Below are 18,363 nucleotides of genomic sequence, written 5' to 3'. Positions count from 1 at the left end.
GTGCCTGAAGGTCCTAGCTTCAGTTCAGGCTGTAAAAGGAACGAGCTGGGAGTTGCCCGTTCATAGGTGAGAGAAGAGGGTAGGAAAACAACTGGGCGCTGGAGGCAACAGACTCATTCCCAGGCAAGGGACTGAAGGGTGTCTGCTAAGCCGGGGCACTGAGTGTTCTCAGCACAGCTGGTCCACGGGTGTGAGAGACAAAAGCTGCGGTCTAGAGGCACACAACACTGCTGACAGCCCAGAGCATCACAGTCCTTCCTGTTCTGCAACACTGTCTCCTTCGCTCTCAATGCCAGGCCTTGCCTCCTGCCTGTGTGCGAAGCACAGGGTGGTGGTGGCAGCACAAGAGCAAGGTTCAAACCAAGTGGTGTTCATGTCTCTCTCCTGACGCTTCCAGACACTTCCATCTGCAGTCCTGAGAACACACACTCCTCATCTCTCCACCTCCATCCCTGAGGCCTCTCCTCCTTACCTCCCTATCCCAACCCCTCTTAAGAAGAGACTTGTGGACCAAAGACCCAGCTCAGAAAAAAATGCCCTCAAAAACAAAAACACGTAATTATGTAAGGATTTTACAAAAATTTGAGAAACAAAATGAAGAGAGACTATGAGTGCCGAAAAGCATCAAGCAAGTAGGGGCTAGTCCAAACACTTAAAAAAAAAAAAAAAAAAGATACTCCACATAACTTACAAAATGAGGGAGCCCTGACAGAGGCTGAAGATGTGGTGGGAAAACCGAGCCACCTTCAAGGGCAGCTTCCTGTCAGCTAATCACCGTTGGTTGTTTTAGAAGCAGATGAGTTCTGGAACTTATTTACTAAACGGGTTTTCAAATATATTTGACACCGCTCAACATTTTCTCCACCCTCAAATTGTCTGTAAAACTCTGAAACTGCCAACCAAGCTCCCTTACAGGCATATAATAAAGAGCCTCCTGCTTTACTGAAGTGTGCACATTCAGTCTATCTGGAGATGACTACTGCACCACCCTACCCCACCTCCCTTTTCCACTGTCCATCAGACTGAGGGCTTTGGGCATGCCAGGTGCCTGCTCAGCAGAGAGCCCTGAGCCCAACTACTAAAAAGCAGACTTTTTCTGGCTTGGCTCCTGGATGTCTGGGGTTGCATATTCAAGCCTCCGAGTTGCATGGGGATGGAGCTCGGGAGGTGTGTTAGCGTCTCTGATCTCCAGTCCTTAAAGGCTGACAACCGTTCCTTTGAAGAGTAAGTCACAAGGTCGGTACTCGCCCTTTCCTTAAAGCCCATCCCGTAAGTGAACCCCGAAGAATGTGCTGGTTGTGTTTGCGCCCCACAATGGAAGCGAAAAGTGCAGTTTCCTCCTCCCCCGTCAACCCCCATTGAGAGAAATGTGTAGGCAAATCCAGCCAAAAGTAAAGGCACTGTACAAAATTCTGAATTCTGAAAAGGAAATCTGGAGTGGATACCCACAAAACTTCCTGGACTCAAAATATATACCACTTTCTTCCATATATAGATTCTGACTTTCTGGAACGTTAATTTTATCCTTGCAACAATGCCATGAGGTGGAAAAGCTACTGAAAAGATGTGTATAATCACATTCAACCAGCAGCCATGCTGCCAAGGGTTCGTGTGTGTGTGTGTGTGTGTGTGTGTGTGTGTTTTAATTCCCTTATACCTTCAAACTGAAGCAGAAAACTACTTCCAGAAGGGTCTGGCCTTGTTAAAAAACCCCACCCACAGAGAGAGAGAGATCCAGTGTATATTAAATGCTAAGCCCTCTGCGGCCAGGCTGCTTCCATCCAGCAGCTTGCTGGGCTCCACTTGGGAGCCAGGGGTCTGGATGGACCTAGTTGTCAGTCAGTGCTGATCTGAGTATAAACTTAAAATTTTTGCTAAATGTTTTCACAAAAGGATGCTGACACTTAGTCCAAGAGGCTACACCCTAATGGGGAGTTTGTGGGGAGGAAATGCAAAGGCGATTCATCTACCAGCCCACCGAAAGCTTTTCTAACAATCCTTCCTCAGTCTTGGAAAAGGGGGTAAAAGGATGAAATACCAAGCAAGCTCAGGGGAAAAACAAATAGAGCATTTAAAAGCTTTATCTAATTACCCCCACTGAGACTTTTTCTCTTCAGTCTGGCTGTCTGACAAAACCAGTGGGGGGTTTTCATTCTCTTTCTCCACCCCGTGAGTTCCCTCAGGTGAATCGCAGCAGTAGCAGCCAGTCCTCAGGCTCTGGCCTTTAAGGAGGTTTTCAAATTCTCTTAGCCTTAGTTGCCTGAATCACACAGGACAAACAGTCTCCGCCCTCTCCCAGTGCTTTGTCTGAGGCACCTATTCAGTCACCTTACTGATGGGCAGACGGCGGCGGTTAACCTGCAGCCCGAAAGCCCATCAAGGCAGGATTCAGGACCACAGCTCCCTGGCCCTTCCTCCCTACCCACCCCCCACCTTCAGCTGTGAGCTCTCCGGGCATGCTCGGCTGCCCTTCAGACTATGTTGGGCACCCAAGGGACGTGACAAGAGAGACCTTGTGAAAAGCTGGACTGATGACACAGCCCGACCAGACTAGCTAACTAGGAAAAGCTCCTCCCCACCTTCCTCATTCTTCTACCTCTGCAGTAAAGAAAACACTAGCAGACAGGCTTCCTTTCCTTGGTCGGCTTGCCATGTGGGAGTGGGGGAAATTAAAAGTAAGTGATGCATTTCAGAAAGCACATCTCATGCCTCCCTCCGGGCTCAGCTGGTACACCTTTTACCTCTGATCTATCCCCCACCCCTGGGCATGAAAACCATTCTTTGACTCCTGCATGCATCTGAAAGAGGGACTTGATTGTTTCTACTCAAGAAGCACAATCTAAATCTAAAAATTGGGGGATGGGGGTGGGAGAGAAAACCTATCTATCCATCTCTTAATTATATTTGAATATAAAAAATATGACTCAACAAGGCCTGTTTGATAGGTCAGGAAGACACACATAACCTTGAGGCAGGGAAGCTTCTGGCTTTCAGCAGGCCTGCCACTCAACAGGAGTGATAAGTTTCCAGCCTCCAATTCAACCCAACTTGCATCTTTCATCTCCATGAAAAACTTCCAAGAACCTTGAAACACACTTAAGGCAAAACACAAACCACACAACATTTTGCCTCCTAACACCTGTCCAGTCCTTCCAAATATATTCTAAACCTAGAATAATTATTTTTAAAAGGGTTATCTATGAGCTGGCCTGAATAAACAGAGCCAGGGACATTAGGTAGCACGGACCAGAAACAGCCTCATCCACATCTAATCTAGGAGGAAAGAAAGCAATTGTCCTCTCCTCAGGGGAGATATATCAGTTACTGTTGATACTGCACTTCTGTCTTTAGAATGCAAATACGTCTAATAAAACACAAAGGGTAAAACATCACTTTGTGGAATATGTAGAATTTCCAAAACAAACATAAAAGCCTGTTATTAATGCAAAAGCAGGTGAAGTTATACACATGACAAGTTCAGCCTCTTAACAGACGAGAAAGTCATCCCAGACAAGCCTGCAAGCTGCCATTTGACACCACAGCACGGAGTCAAGAGAATACTGAGCTTCAATTAAAGACACTTACAAAAGATTATTTGAATATAATAACACAAACAAAAACCAACTTTTAACATCCTACCTTTCTAGGTCAAAGAACATGGAGGATTCAGAAATTAATTAAACCTAGTAAATAATGTAAAACAGGGAAGGACTCCCTTTCAAAAAAGGCTTCGGTTAATTTTAGCATCCTTCTGTTTAGCTGCTTAGCAACCCTTATCCTATGACCTTCTAAGCACCACCTACTTTTCAGAAGGATAATGAATAGAAACATCAAAAGGACCCACTTCTAACTGCTTCTAGAGAGCCTGTTTAGCCAATTTTTGTAAAAGTTTATATTAACTATGCCATGCAAAACCCTAAGAGGATAGAATTTTTCAACTTCATTAACCAGGAAATTTACTTAGCTGAAGCTGTTAAGTGATGTTAGCAAGTGAGCACACAATAGCAAGAAAGACTTCTACACTGACCTAGGAAGTAAACCAACACAGCAGTTCAAAACAGAAAAAGTAGAAAAAAAACAGAAGTTTGCTAACAGCTGCTAGCTAGTGCCTGGCTCGGGGCAGAAAACCAATGTTTATTGTTGATCGGATGAGGACAAATAAACTTAGGCATCATTTTCCTCCTTCCTACCTGTGCTGGATGCAAATGAGCTCTCTCAGAAGGTTTTGCCTGAAGAAATCTAAAATGAAGGCCCTTGCCATCAAAAGGTCACTTGTTGGAATGATGTAAATGGTCAGGAATGGATGTACCACCTGTACCAGCTTAGTCAGACAAATGCGTCCACGGTAAGGGTTATACCGTCTGAGTTTCTGCTGAGAAATAAATCGGTATCCAGGGAAACACCGATTATTATATTCCACGTACCAATGAGCATCAGCAGCATTTCTTAGTGAGTAAAGCATTTCTTAAAAACAAAACAGGCTGGAAAGACAACTAGCTTACCTTAAAAACACTTTGTGCAACCGAGACAGAGCAAGTTAATTAACCCAAAATGGAGAAAGGAAAACAATTAAATCAAAGTACTCCTCTCTCCTTTCTTTTGTAAAAACTGGGGAAGGTATTTTTTCACACATTTAAAACATGATTAGGGCCATTCAAATGTTCATCAGTGTAACCAAATACATCAAAGCAAGACCCATCAGGAGATAGCCCAATTCGCAGAGGTAAAAACAAAACAAAACAGGACAAACACACACACACAAAACTCCAAACCTTTAAAAAGAGCCCACCCTGAAGAGAACAGTGAACTCTTTCCGAAAAAAAAAAAGACTCTGGATTCTAAGGGCGCACAGAATTTTCTTAAGAGTTTTAATCAAGACTTTAGCCTCCAACTCAGACTTGCGGGTTAAATTATCTCAGAAACTATACCTGCCTACTCAAGAAAGCATCAAACCTAGAGGATGTGAAAAGGCATCAACACATTCTTTTCTTGGCTGGTCTCATTTCTCCGCCTTCCACTCCAATTAACTATTGCACAATGAACTCGCACTCAGACGCAGACCACCGTATTTATCTGAAAAGCTAATCTCACAACCAGGGGATGCACAAGCAACCAGTCAGCCTTTGCACAAGTCATGTGCAGAAACGCTTTGCTAACTTCCAACATCTTTATCCAACAAGCGAACCTTCTTCCCCACAGGCTTTCACAAGGATCTGCTTAGCTCTAAAACTCTAAAACAAGACCGAGGGTTCCCCAGGGTTGAGTAATCTAATGATGAAAACCTGAGGGCAAGGTTTTCAACACCCCCCAAAAGTTGCTTTCCATCCACCCCTGGTATCGGTCTCCAACACCACTACCACCAGTGCCCCCCAAAGAAGAAAATCCCCTCCGAAGTGCCCCGAATGTGTGCTGCTGCTGGCTCTGAAGCCGTGTAGAATTTCGTAATGGAATGTGAACTGCTCGTCCGGATCTGGGCTCACGTTCTATCTCTTAGCCAGTAAGGAGCGAGGGAGGGCAAATCTGCTGAGCAAGGAAAAATAACTTTCCTCCTCTTTTATAACCCATCACGGATGCACCGCGGACGAGGGACCCTGGCAGCACGCGGCGCCTGTCAAGCGGCCGAGCCCGAGCCCAGTGGGGTCCCCACGCCCCGAGACCTCGGCCCGCTGCCCACGGGCACCGTCGCCGCGCCCCGCACTCACCCAAGGCCGGAGAGCGGGTCACATCCTCGACGCGACCCTGGCCCTGTACAGAAAACACACCGCCTCCCAGGGAGGGGGCTGGCGACGGGAAGGACCTCCCCTGCTCCTTAGCAACCATTAAGGTCGCAGTTTCCTAAGAGACCGTGAACGGGGAGGGGGCGCGGGGAGCTGGGCCTGATGGGGGGGGCTCGTGCTTCCCGTCCTCGTCGGTCCCCCCCCCCTTAACGCCACCGCGCCCCCCCCAGGGTCCCCCACCCTCCTCGCTCGGCGGTGCGGGCCGGGGTGTGAGGAGAAAGGCAAGTCCCAGAACTCCAGAAAAATTGGTCCAGCGGGTGGCGGACAAAAGTTTCCGAGCGCGCTCCACAGCTGGGCGGTGGGGCGGGCGCGGGCCCCGCCTCGGATGCTCCCGGCCTCCTTCCTGTGCTCGTGACGGCGCCGGGCGCGAGCCCCCCCCCCTCCGCGATGCAGGCTCGCCCCACGCCGGGGGCTCCCCCAAAACTCGTACCCGGTCAGCCTCAGGAGTCACCAACAATACGCGTCGACGCGGCCCGGGGCGCCGCTTCCCCTCCTCCCCGGCGACGGTGGTCGCCCACGGCCCCGCCGCCAGCCCGGAGCCCGCAGAGGGCGCGGGGCTGCGTGCCGCCCCTCCCGGCCGGCGCCGTCCGCCCGGGAGGATCAAAGTCCGCAGAGCTGGGCGCGGCGGATGCTTCCACCGAGCAACCCCAAACGCACGGCCCCCGCGCCTGCACCCCGGGTGGGCACCCCCCGGATACCTTGCGGCGGCGGGCGGGCTCCGTCATCTCCCGTGCTTCCCGACCCGAGAGGGACTAGAAAGTATGTAGGAGAAAAGTTTCCCCTCCCACATGGGGGGGGGGAGGAGGAGGAGGATGTCGGGGGAGAGAGGGCGGAAGATGGAGAGCAGTGCTGGGAAGATGTTTCTGGCCGCGGTGCGCGCACCATCCGAGTCCCGGCGGTGCTGGTTAAAAATAAACTCGGCGGCGCGGGTCGGGCCGGATTCCTGCGCTCGGACGGCTAATATGGATGCGCATCAGGTCCTGCTGGCGGGGCTGCTCGCGCTGGGAGCTGGTTGGCAGAGCCGGCGGCTCGGGAAGGGGAAAAGGAGCGGAGGAAGGGGAGGAGGAGAAGGAGGAGCGGCCGGGCGCTCAGCCCGAGGGGAGAGGGCTGCCTGGCTCATCCCGGCCGCCCCTGCCCTACAGCCCCGACCGAGGCGCACGCCGCGAGGCGTGGGGCGCGCGGGTCCTTCCTGCCAAACGCCGAGTTTCAGAAGTACACCGCGCTCTGCACACTTCACCCTCCCCATCCCCAAAAAAAGTTCTTTAAAAGGTCGCTCCGGCGGTGCCCCGGACATCTCGCAGTCACCCGAGGGCTGCAAGCGGGGACCCGGGACGCGTACTTACGGCCCCGCAGGGTGCTGGGCTCCCAGACATGATGCGGTGGGGACCGGTGGGCTTCGGGGAGAGAACGAGGAGAGATGCAAACTTGTTCCGGAAAAGGAATCAAAATGGCGTTTCTGGATGTGCAAAGTTCATCAACTCCGCAGTCACTTCCCCTCCTCCTCTTCTCCCACGGGGAGGGCGGTGGGCGAGGAGCTGGCGACCCCTCTGCCCCAGCCGTCTTCCCGGCCCCCGCCTCGACCCCCTGCCCCGCTTCCTCGCCCGCACGCTCGGAGGCTCGCTCTCCCCCTCTCACCCTGATAAGTAGACACATCACGTGTTGCTCCTGCGAGTCTCCTGGGGACGTGTTACAGGGCTGCTTCAGCGGCCGCGGCGGCTCGAGCTGGGGGAGTCGGGAGGACCGCGGTACCCGGCTGTCCCTGTCGTCACCCCCGCCCCAATTTTAGCTAGGCAGCGGCGTTGGCCACCATCCCGGGATGGATGGAAGCGGAATCCCCACCTCACCCCCTACCGAAGCCCCAAATTTGCCCCAAGCCCTCCCTAGGGGCCAGGGGCGGGCCGGGCCGTCCGAGGGGAAGGGTCTCAGCGGCTGCAGCTGAGCGCAATTCCGACCCACCCAACGCTCACTGATGGCCACTATCTCCGGCCACCGCGCCCCCTCCCCTCAGCCCCTCACTGCCAGTGGCTCTCAGCCCGCGGCTTTCCATCACTTTACTACTCGGTTTGTTTCACTATTTTAACGGAGGCAGAGATGCCGGGAGGAGCTTGGCGGGGGGGCGGACGCCCGGGGCGCCCCAGAGGGTAGTGTGGTGAAGGTGGACCCCAGATCCAGCGCCGCTCCCCTGAATCTGAAAGAGGAGCCCCACCCGCACAGTTCCTTCTCTACGCGGTCCTCGCCCTGCATCCAGGTGGGGCGAGTAGAGGATGGGGCCGGAGATTAAAGAGCAGGCGCTTCACCCCGCCCCCAACCTCTTGCTTTTTTTTTTTTTTTTTTTTTTTTTTCTTTCTCCCAGGTTGGTCCATCCCACCCGCGCAGCGACTTCGGAGCGTGCTTCTCTTCTAACAAACGCAGGGGCCGTAGACTTTTGTTAACTTTGCCTTCTCTCACAGCCAACAAATGATGCTTCAGCCGAGGCTGTCTGCCCGCGAGGGGCCTAAGGATGGCGTCTACCGCCACCTTGTCCCCACCCCGCGACGGAATGGCTGGTGCTGTGTCATCCATGGCTCCCTTCAAGGCGTCAGGGAAGCCACATGCAATATCTCTTTCTCTCAGAGGGCTCCTGTTTCAACTCTGAAAAGCACGGGTCCTCCTGAGAGGCTCTCTCCATCCCCAGGGCTCCTGAAGCCACCACACTGCCTTGGCCCAAGTTATCACAGAGCCCAGAGAAACCAGGCCTCAGCTGTGCTTCCTCCATAAAGCAGCTGACATGTTTCCAGCAAGTAAGCCAGTTTCTACTTAGGTTCCAAAAGGGACTTGTTCTCTGCCTTTGGACACCTCTTCAGAAAGACACACACATACCACCTTCACCACCACAATTCTGAAGATAAAAGCACAGAAAATAGGACTATAGTATTATGCATTTGGGACTACTTAGTTGATGTACATGCAGAAAATTTGCTACAGGCTGTTTACTATGACCTTTGCCCTGGCTCCACCCCACGGGCTCCTCGTGGAATGCTGAACACCCTACAGTTGTGAAGCCCTTTATGGGCTTTAATTCGAAGCCTTCCTTCTAATGTACTCTGGTTTGGGGGGGGGGGGTAAAGACAGAGGTGTCTGTCTGGAAGTAGAATGAACAAATGAAGCCTGGCCAAGATAGAATTCTCTAGAACTAAAGAAAAACAGTTGGACCATTACCCCCAACTTGAGATAAGTAGGCTAAACCACAGACTGGGAGGGAACTGATTCAGCTGGCTGTTTCTTTGACTTCCAGTCATCAAAAATAAGTTTTCAGAACCTGTTACATTTCCCAGGGTCTACTGTTTACTGAGCAAAACTCTATCTGGTGAAATTTTAGCAGTAGCATTTTTTTTTCTTTTTCTTTTTTTCTTTTTTTTTTTTTGACAAGGTCTCCAGGCTACCCTTGAACTTGCTAGCTGAGGATGACCTTGAACTTATGACCCTAGGGCCATCATGCCCCATTTATGAAATGCTAGCATGTGCTTCATGCTAGGCAAGTATGTTATCAGCCTGAGCAATACCACCTTTCTTTTTTTTTTTTCTTTCTTCTTTCTACACAGGGTCTCACTCTGTAGCTCTGGCTGTCCTGGAACTCCATATGTAGACCAGGCTGGCTTAGAACTCACAGAGATACAGCTGTTCCTGCCTCCCAAGGGATGGGATTAAAGGTGTACACCACCACACCCTGCCAACTCCACTCTTCTAAGGCTCCTGCCTACTCCATCCTGTCTCCCAAGTGTTAATATAAAAAGTTGTTGAGGACTAGTCTGCTGAGGAAGTGGGTTGGTTTTTAAACAGAATAATCATCACAGAAATTAGTTTTGAGCTTTCAAATTATAACCTGTTCGAATGAGGGTGGTCAAGGATGGGCACTCCAACAATGCTATCTTATTTGTCTCTTGGGAGACAAAGGGTTTTGGTTTGTTTGTTTGTTTTAATGTATTTTGTTTATCACTGGCTTTTGTATGCCAGGCTAGGCTCATACTTATCATCCTTCTGCCTTTACCTCCCAAGTGCTTAGATTATTGGCATGCATTATCATGTTGGACCATGAACAGTACCAATATCAAAGTTGGAGTTTTAATTTGCAATTTAACTTATTCTGTAAAATACTTTAAAATGTCCAAAGTTCCATGGGTTCTCATGACAAATCACTACCATTTTCATACTATGAAAATGGCAATTAAAAAGTCACCTTTAGAGCCAGGCATGGTGGTGCATACCTGTAACCCTAGCACTCTGGGAGGCAAAGGTAAACAGATTACTGTGAGTTTGAATTCAAGGCCAGCCTGATCTACAAAGCCAGTCCAGGACAGCCACAGGGAAATCCTGTCTTGAAAAACCTAACAAAAAAAAAAAAAAAAAAAACAAAAAAAAAACAAAAAAGAAAGAAAGAAAGAAAGGGAGGGAGGGAGGGAGGGAGGGAGGGAGGAAGGAAGGAAGGAAGGAAGGAAGAAAGAAAGAAAGAAAGAAAGAAAGAAAGAAAGAAAGAAAGAAAGAAAGAAAGTCACCTTTAACACTTTTTTATTCTAGCTGGGTGCTCTGGTACACACCTATAATCCCAGAACTCTGGGAGGTAGAGGCAGGGGGATCACTGTGAATTCAAAGCTATCTTGGGCTGCAGAGTAAGTACATGATAGCCTAAGCTACACAGAGAAACCCTGTTGGGGTTGGGGGAGGACTTTTTTATTCTATGGGGGCATGGTGGCTCAAGCCTCTAAGCCCAGCACTCCAGAGGATTGCCATGAGTTCCAGGCCAGTCTGGGCTATAGTGTAAGACCCTATCTCAAACCAAAATAGAAGTACAAAATAAAGCACTAAAATGAATTAAATTTAGCCAGGCAGGGTGGAGCATGCCTTTAATCCCAGCACTCTGAGAGGCAGAGGCAGGCCCATCGCTGAGTTTGAGGCCAGCCTGGACTACAAAGTCCAGGATAGCCAAGGCTACACAGAGAAGCCCTACACTGAAGAAAAGGAAGGAAGAAAGGAAGGAAGGAAGGAAGGAAGGAAGGAAGGAAGGAAGGTTCCACCAAATTTGTACACAGATGTCCAGTACAGCTGTAGTCATAAGAGCTTAAAAAGTAAACTAAAATTTGAAGGTGGTTGAAATAGATCACCAGGTAAAGTCATTTACTGCCCAGCCTGTGATTTGAGTTCAATCCACAGTGAAAGGAGAACGCCTACTCAGCAAAATTATCCTCTGGCCTCCACCCATGCACCAAAGTGGTGCATCCACATGCCTGCACATATGTGAACACACACACACACACACACACAAAACAAATGGAAGTTAGCCAGCCATGGTGGTGCACACTTTTAACCCCAGGGCTCAAAAGACAGAGGCAAGAGGATTACTGAAAGTTCAAAGCCAGCCAGAGCTATTTATATAGGCCCTGTCTCAGAACAACAAAGATAAGAGAACTGAGAGATGGCTTAGTGTTTAAGAGCACTTGCCACTCTTCCAGAGGACCAGGTTTCAGTTCTCAGTGCCAGCATCAGGCAGCTCACAGCTGTTTGTAACTCTAGCTCCAGGGGATCTGATGCCCTCTTCTGGCTTCTGAGGGTACCAGCATACTCATAGACACCTATACACACATACACATGCACATCAAAAGCCAAAAGGGCAATCAATTGAGCATACATATAAACCAACACACATAAAAGCAGTATTGTACCAAATTTTGGGCCTTGTCCTGAAACCAGTAAAGGCTCTTGGGTAGATAGATTAAAATATGGACAAGAATTAATGGGTGATAGAGCATAGTTACATAAGCAAGATTAAACGCATATAATTTTTCAGTATTATCAATGAAAAACTTTGGATACTCAAGGTGTGGAGCAGAGAGAATTTCCCAGATTGGGGGAGGGGGGCTTCCAGAAAAACATCTGACAGAGGTGGGAAGGTGGGGTTAAGGAAATCAGGACGAGGCTTGTGTCCTAGGTAAATAAGAGAATAACAGAAATGGGGGTGGGGGAGTCTGAAGGGGGAAGCCTGTTTGAGGTAGAAGGTGACAGAAGGTGCCACAGTGACTGGAGGTACAAATAAAAGGAAACCATGGTTATGCCTTCCAAGTGGATAATGAAGATGAAGAGGTGGGCACTGGAGAAGACTGCCTGGATGATGTGGCACGCTCTGCTGACTCTTAAGAGACATGTAGGTGTCTCCCAGGCAGGGAGGAGGAGTCAGTGCACACCAGACAGAGAAGTCTGGGAGCAGCCAGCACAAGGGCACAAAGGCACAGTACAAGGTCAGACTCCTGAACTGCAAATACCTCCCTCAGTGACAGCGGCCTGGGAGGGAGGAGGGGGAGGCAGCAGGGATGGGGCTGGAGCAGCAGCCAGGGGGCCCTGCAAACCACTAAGCAAACTTGGGCCTCATCCAAGAAAGAACACACAGAGGACGACAGCCAGCCCCCCTCATGTGTTGTGGAGAATGGCCTGAAAGATGACAAGATGAGACAGGAAGACTCATTACGAGTTAGTAGAAGAGCTCACCTCGGAAGGAGTAAAAACTCAGTCAGGCGCAGTTGCTGAGGTGGAGGGGAGAAAACTGATTCAAGACATTAGGCCGCAAGCTGGGCGTGGTGGCACATGCCTGGAATCCTAGCACTTGGGAGGTTACAGCAAGGGGATTGTAAATTCAAGGGGAGAAATATGGTGAGACCCTGTGTCCAGAAAGAATCAAAAATAGGCCATAGAAAGAAGAGAAACTGACCAGTTGAATACAAGAGAGAGAGAAAGTGAAAGAAATTACAGGGCATCAACCAAGAAGTGTGATATTAAAAGTAGGCCAGTCACTACAGCGGTGTTAAATTGGCCTGTGTCCCTGCAGGAATGTGGCAGGAACAATGGAAGGACAGGAGGGCCCAGGGGAAGAGGCACAGTGTTAGGTCTGGTCCCTCGATTGTGACTTACAGAGATGCGGAGTCAGCTTACTAGTGTCCTGAATTTTGGGGAAGGGATGCATGGAAGAAGAGGGAGAGCTGGGTTCAGCCCACCCAAAGGCCTGGAGAGACAATGGACAATAAAGAGGCCAACAGACCGAACCCAGGGAAATGCCTGCAATTAGGAGGAGAAGGAAGTAGGAGTGACAAGAAGGCCCTCTCCGTTTTCCTCTAAACCAGATCAGTCAAGGAAGTGGGGGCTTCTAGGGGAAAAGGTGCTCAACCCTAAAAGAGCCATAAAGGCTAGTAACTGAGAAAGGGAAAGCTCTGAGCAACCAGACTGATGAGAGTGTGGAAGGCAAGGCCTAGGGAGTAAGGGGTTAAAGAAGAAAAGGAAGTGAAGGCCTTGAGCTCGGCTGAGAAGGAAGAGAGAGGAAAAGAGCTACACTGAAGATAGCAGTCACCACTTACAGACACTCCCTCTGTGCCAGGCACTGGTCCAAGGGCGAGCATCTGAGATCTTGCTTCATCCCCTCCATACCCTGGTCAGGTAGATACTGTGACCTTGCCCATTTTACAGCCCAATAGCATAACCGGTGATAGAACTTGGATCTGGCCTGAGGAGTCCTGCATTCCTTAATATTACTATTGTTGGCCAGCTGAGAATTAAATAGATTATTAATTTTTTTTTAAAAAAGTATGTTTGATTTTCTTCTATAATCTCAATAAAAATACTGTTATTGGCTGGAGTTTTGCATAACAGTTGGTATTGTACCTGCACTCGTTCGACACAAATTTTACTGGGGGTGGGGAGGAGGAAGCACTTATATTAGCACTTAAGGCAGAGGCAGCCAGATCTCTGTGAGTTCAAGGCCAGCCTTGTCTACATAGTGAGTTCCAGAACAGCCAGAGCTACACAGTGAGACATTCCATTTATTTGTTTATTTGTTTGTTTATTATTTTAGACAGGATTTCTCTGTGTATCCTTAGCTGTCCTGGAACTGGATCTGTAGCCCAGTCTGGCCTTAAACTCTGGCAGAGAGTTCCACCTGTCTCTGCCTCCCAAGCACTGGGATTAAAGGCATGACTGAGACTCTCTCTTTAAAAAAGAATTTAACTGGAAAGAAAAGCAACTGCACTTTTTTTTTTTTTTTTTTTTTTTAGTTTCAGCAGTTTTGTTTATAATTGTCCTTCTCTCAACATGAACATAAGGCACAAGCCTCTTTCTGTTTGTTCTGCGGGCATTGTATTCTGTATGTTCACTGAATAACACTGAAGCCTTAGGTAGACATGCTGTGGGCTTCAATACACCTACAACAGACTAATGATAATGACGTGGCATAACCTACATTCCTTTTCTCTTTTTCTTTTTTTTTCTTTGTTGTCTTGTTTTTCAAGACAGGGTTTCTCTATGTAGCCCTGGCAGTCCTGGAACTCACTCTGTAGACCAGGCTGGCCTCATAGAACTGCCTCTGTCTCCCAAATGCTAAGATGACCACCACCAGCTGAGTATGATGACTCACACCTTTAATCCTAGCACTCTGGGAGGCAGAGGCAGCCATATCTCTGTGAGTTCTAGGCCAGCCTGGTCTACAAATTGAGTTCAGGACAGCCAAGGTTACACAGAGAAACCCTGTATAAAAAAAATTTTTTTAAATATAAATCTAAAATATTTTATATTACCAGCAGCAGCAGCAGCCTAGAACCTAAGTTCCTAAACATCAACACCAATGTTTTTTAACCAGGCAGTCCTGCTTTACAAGAGATGTTTATCAAGGTCTCCACATTCTGGCCTGTCACATGTTAGAGGAAAGGTACTCTAGGTCCCAAATAAATAGAGGCCAAGGATGCTGCTTAAACTATTTCCATGCACAGGACAAGCCCCACAGGGAAGGATTCTCTGGCCTCAAGTGTTGACTGTGGAGGAGTCCAGCTCAAGAACACTCACAAAATTACCTCTGAGAGGATCCTTGTGAAAAGGTGTGGAATGGGCCAGGCATGATGCTGCATGCCTGTAATCTCAGCACTCTGGGAGGCAGAGGCAGGCAGATCTCTGAGTTCAAAGCCAGCCTGGCCTATAAAGTAAGTCCAGAACAGCCAAGGTTACACAGAGAAACCCTGACCTTGACAAACCAAAAAAAGAGAAATGTAGCATGGATAAACCATTCAGACAACTGAGGTCAAAAAAGAAAGAAATTTAGACTCCAGAAAGAAATAAAGAAATAAAGATATTTGAAGCACAAGGCAACAGCTCTGAAAGGAGCAGAGAGAAGAAAAAGGTAGAGATCAGCCTCGGGATGACAGAATCATGAGGCTCACAAGCAATGACCCTGTGCCTGGTGCCTGCGGAAGTCAGGAAGTCAGAAAGTCAGAAGAGGACATCAGATCCACTGGGACCGCAGTTACAGATGCTTGGAAGCTACTATGGATAGCTGGGTTCTGGGATTTGCATGTGGGCCCTCTGCAAGAACCCGTGCTCTCAACTACCAAGACATCTCACTACCCCTCCCAATAATTCTTTCTCTAACAAAGGAGATGAAGGAAGACTTGTAGGGGCATAGAGGAAACAGCGATGGGGGGGGGGCCAAGTCGTAAGTGTTAGTGAGTGATGGCCTTGAATGTGTAAAAGAGCAGTACGGAACAGCAAGAGGCATAGGCTGAGAATATCAAGCCATGGTCATAATTCTTGGGTTTCCCTCCAATGTCTTCATGCCAGGAGGAAGCAGAATGACAAGAGGGCCTCTCTTTTTCCTGTGAAGCAGATCAACCGAGAAGCAGAGGCAAAGAAAACATACTGGGGGTGACCAGAGCTAGAACTACAAATGAGCAAGGCAAACAAAGCGCGAGGGGTCTGAAAACCTTGGTACCTCTAGTCATAACGAGAGGCTGGTGAGGGAATGGCCAGGCCAACAGAGAAAGGTGGATAGCAGGGGCTGAGGTGGTGAGAGCTAACCAGAGAGAGTGAAGATAAAGAAAGCTGGCCCAGCTGGGAGAGCTAGAAGAGCAAGCAGGATAAGATCAAGCAGAAGCTGAGGGTCGGAGACAGGCCTGGGGTTCTCTGGGGAAGAGAATCCAAGGATGCTGATGAGATGGAGACGTCTGTGTTGAGGAACTAGAGCAGATATGAAGCAAGAGCGATGGGGACCAGCGAAATAGCTCAGCAGTTAAGAATACTGTTAGGATGCTCTTTCAGAGAACTTAAGTTTGGTTCCTAGCACCCACAGGATAGATAAACTCACAATAATAATCTGTGACTCTAGTTCCAAGGGATTTGATCTCTGCTGTGTTGAGCTCTGCTGATACCAGGCACAAATGTGGTATACATACATACATACATGTAGGCGATATACCCCTACACATAAAATAAAGTAAAATCTAGAAAAAAAATGAACCAGACACAAACCAATTATGGGGGTGAACCTGCCACAGAAAATGATGAAGTGGGTGGGGTTGAGCGGAAAAGCGTAAGATAGTTTAGGCTGTTGTGGGGATGTGTATTACCACTCAGAAGATGAGACCAGGAATGGCTGGGTGGGTTCAACTGTGTCCCCCAAAAGTCACTTGCAAGCCTTAACTCCAAATACCTTAGAATGTCACTGCAACAGATCTTTAAAGAGATGACTGAGGTAAAATAGGATCATCATGGTGGCTCCTGATCCAGCCTGAATGCAGTCATTATAAGGGGGATGGGGGGGGGGGGCGGGGAAGGACACAGGAAAAAGACAAGATGGCAGACTTCCTCAAGGCTTGGAGAGAGGACACTATTATGTAGCCACTTGCCCCCGCCCAGATTTATGCTAAAGTTTAATCTCCGAAGTCAAATGTTGATAGATTTTGGAGATGGAGTCTTTGGAGATAAATAGGATTAAAGGGGGTCATGAAGGTCAGGATGGAATTAGTGGATATTTGTTTGGTTTGTTCTGTTTTTCTGCAGCAAAGTCTCAGCTATGCAGCTGGGGCTGGCCTTTGACTTGCAATATTCCTGCCTGGTACTTTTCTGTGCTGGAATAACAGAGAAACACTATCATGCCTGGCTGGATTATGGCTTTGTTAAGGGGGAAAAAAATGGAGGGAGAGAAGAAAGGAGCCAGGGTTGTAGCTCAGTTGGTAGAATGCTTGCCTAGAAGGCCTGAAGCTTGGAGTTGGTGTAATCTGTAATCCCTGCACTTGGGAGAAAGAGAAGCAAGACAGTCAGAAATTCAAGGTCATCCTGCATAACCATTAGTTGGAGGGAGAGATGTCAGCCAGTCTGTTTCCTCTGTCCTAAGGGATGCTGCCTCCTCCCCCCTCACTGTGTTATGATGTTGCAAGAGGGGCCTCACCAATGCTGAGCAGGTGCCTGTGCCAAGCTCTTGGACTTCTAGAGCCATGAGATGCATAAACCATTCTTTATAAATTACCCAAGTTGAGAGCCAGGCAAGGTGGTACAACTATAATCCCAACATTTTGGAGGTCAGAAACCAATGTTATTCTCAGCTATATGTGGGTGAAGAAGAGGAGGAGGAAGAAGAAGGAAGGAAAAAAAAGAGGAGGAAGAAATAATAAGAACCTAGGTGTCAGGTGGTTGTGGTGGTGGCAGTGGTGGTGGTGGTGGTGGTGGTGGTGACGGTGACGGCGGCGCACGCCTGTAATCCTAGCGCTCCAGAGGCAGAGGTGGGCGGATCTCTGTGAGTTTGAGGCCAGCCTGATCTACAGAGTGATTCCAGGACAGCCAGGGCTACACACAGAGAAACCTTGTCTGGAAAAACTAAAATCATCATTGTCATCATCTAGGCTGTGGTACTTAACTGTAGAAATAGAAAACACTGAGACAGAGACCCTGTGAAAAATCATCCCTGTGGACATCCTGACCTTGGACTTGTAGCCCGCAGAAACGTGAGCTAACATAAACCTGTGTTAGCAGCAGGAGGAAAGATAGGGAAGGGGAGTGTTAGGTGACTGGTGAGTCTATGGGGAAGGGACAAGAGGGAACCACTCACACACACCCTGTGGCCTGGGATAGCCAGTCCTCTTGAGGAAAGGTTTTGAAGGACACGCTTTCTCCAAAGACGAGCCAAATGTCTTTTCACAGGGGAATGAAGAAAGAGAAAGGCTAGGAATTGGTTTCTGGGTGAGGGGTTTCATGACATCTGGTGGATGAAACCTCTCCTGAAAGTAGGGGTTTGCATACTCACTCTTCACAGATACAGAGGTGGAACCAACCTGGAGGAGGGTGGTCATGAGCTGAAAAGGGGTAAGAACGCTGAGGAAGTGGCTGGAGGAAGGGTTTGCCTAAGAGTAACAAACGTAGCAGAAGGCCATGAGATGTCATTTGTAGTTTCAAAAGTTTCCTGAGTATCACTACTTTAATGGGTCTCAGGCAAGTAGGAGGAAGCAGCTGGCAGAGGTGGCACAGGCCTTTAATCTCAACAGTCAGGAGGTAGAGGCAGGTGGATCTCTATGAGTCTCAGACCAGACATACCAATTCCAGGACAGCCAGAGCTACACGGTGAGACTCAGCTCATAAAAGAAAAAGGAGGGGGCTGGAGAGATGGCTCAGCGGTTAAGAGCGAGGCTGCTCTGTCAAAGTACCTAGGTTCAAATTCCAGCACCAGCACCCGCATGGCAGTTCACCACTGTCTGTAATTCCAGTTCCAGGGGATCTGACATTCTCAGACATACATGTCGGCAGAATACCAATG

General features: G+C 48.8%; 1 protein-coding gene across 9 annotated transcripts in view; it reads right to left on the bottom strand.

The window, feature by feature from the left end:
• Positions 1 to 18,363, bottom strand: part of Rreb1 (ras responsive element binding protein 1) — a 174,589-nt gene that overhangs the window by 118,955 nt on the left and 37,271 nt on the right. For 2 of the 9 annotated variants that reach the window (XM_021633104.2, XM_021633106.2), the window contains exon 1: positions 7,121 to 7,356. The exons of 1 other annotated variant lie outside the window; for it this stretch is intronic. The gene's annotated coding sequence lies outside the window, so the exon portion shown is untranslated. Of the gene's footprint in view, positions 1 to 5,702; positions 5,844 to 6,207; positions 6,338 to 6,475; positions 7,062 to 7,120; positions 7,357 to 7,412; positions 10,059 to 18,363 lie in introns of those variants that run through there. 6 more of the 9 variants (XM_021633102.2, XM_021633103.2, XM_060372482.1 and 3 more) reach the window with 5 other exon arrangements.

The sequence above is a fragment of the Meriones unguiculatus genome, chromosome 19, assembly GCF_030254825.1.
Source record: "Meriones unguiculatus strain TT.TT164.6M chromosome 19, Bangor_MerUng_6.1, whole genome shotgun sequence".
Classification (NCBI taxonomy): Eukaryota; Metazoa; Chordata; class Mammalia; order Rodentia; family Muridae; genus Meriones; species Meriones unguiculatus.
The sequence above is the reverse complement of the archived record's forward strand: the minus strand, read 5'-3'. Positions and strand labels throughout refer to the sequence as shown.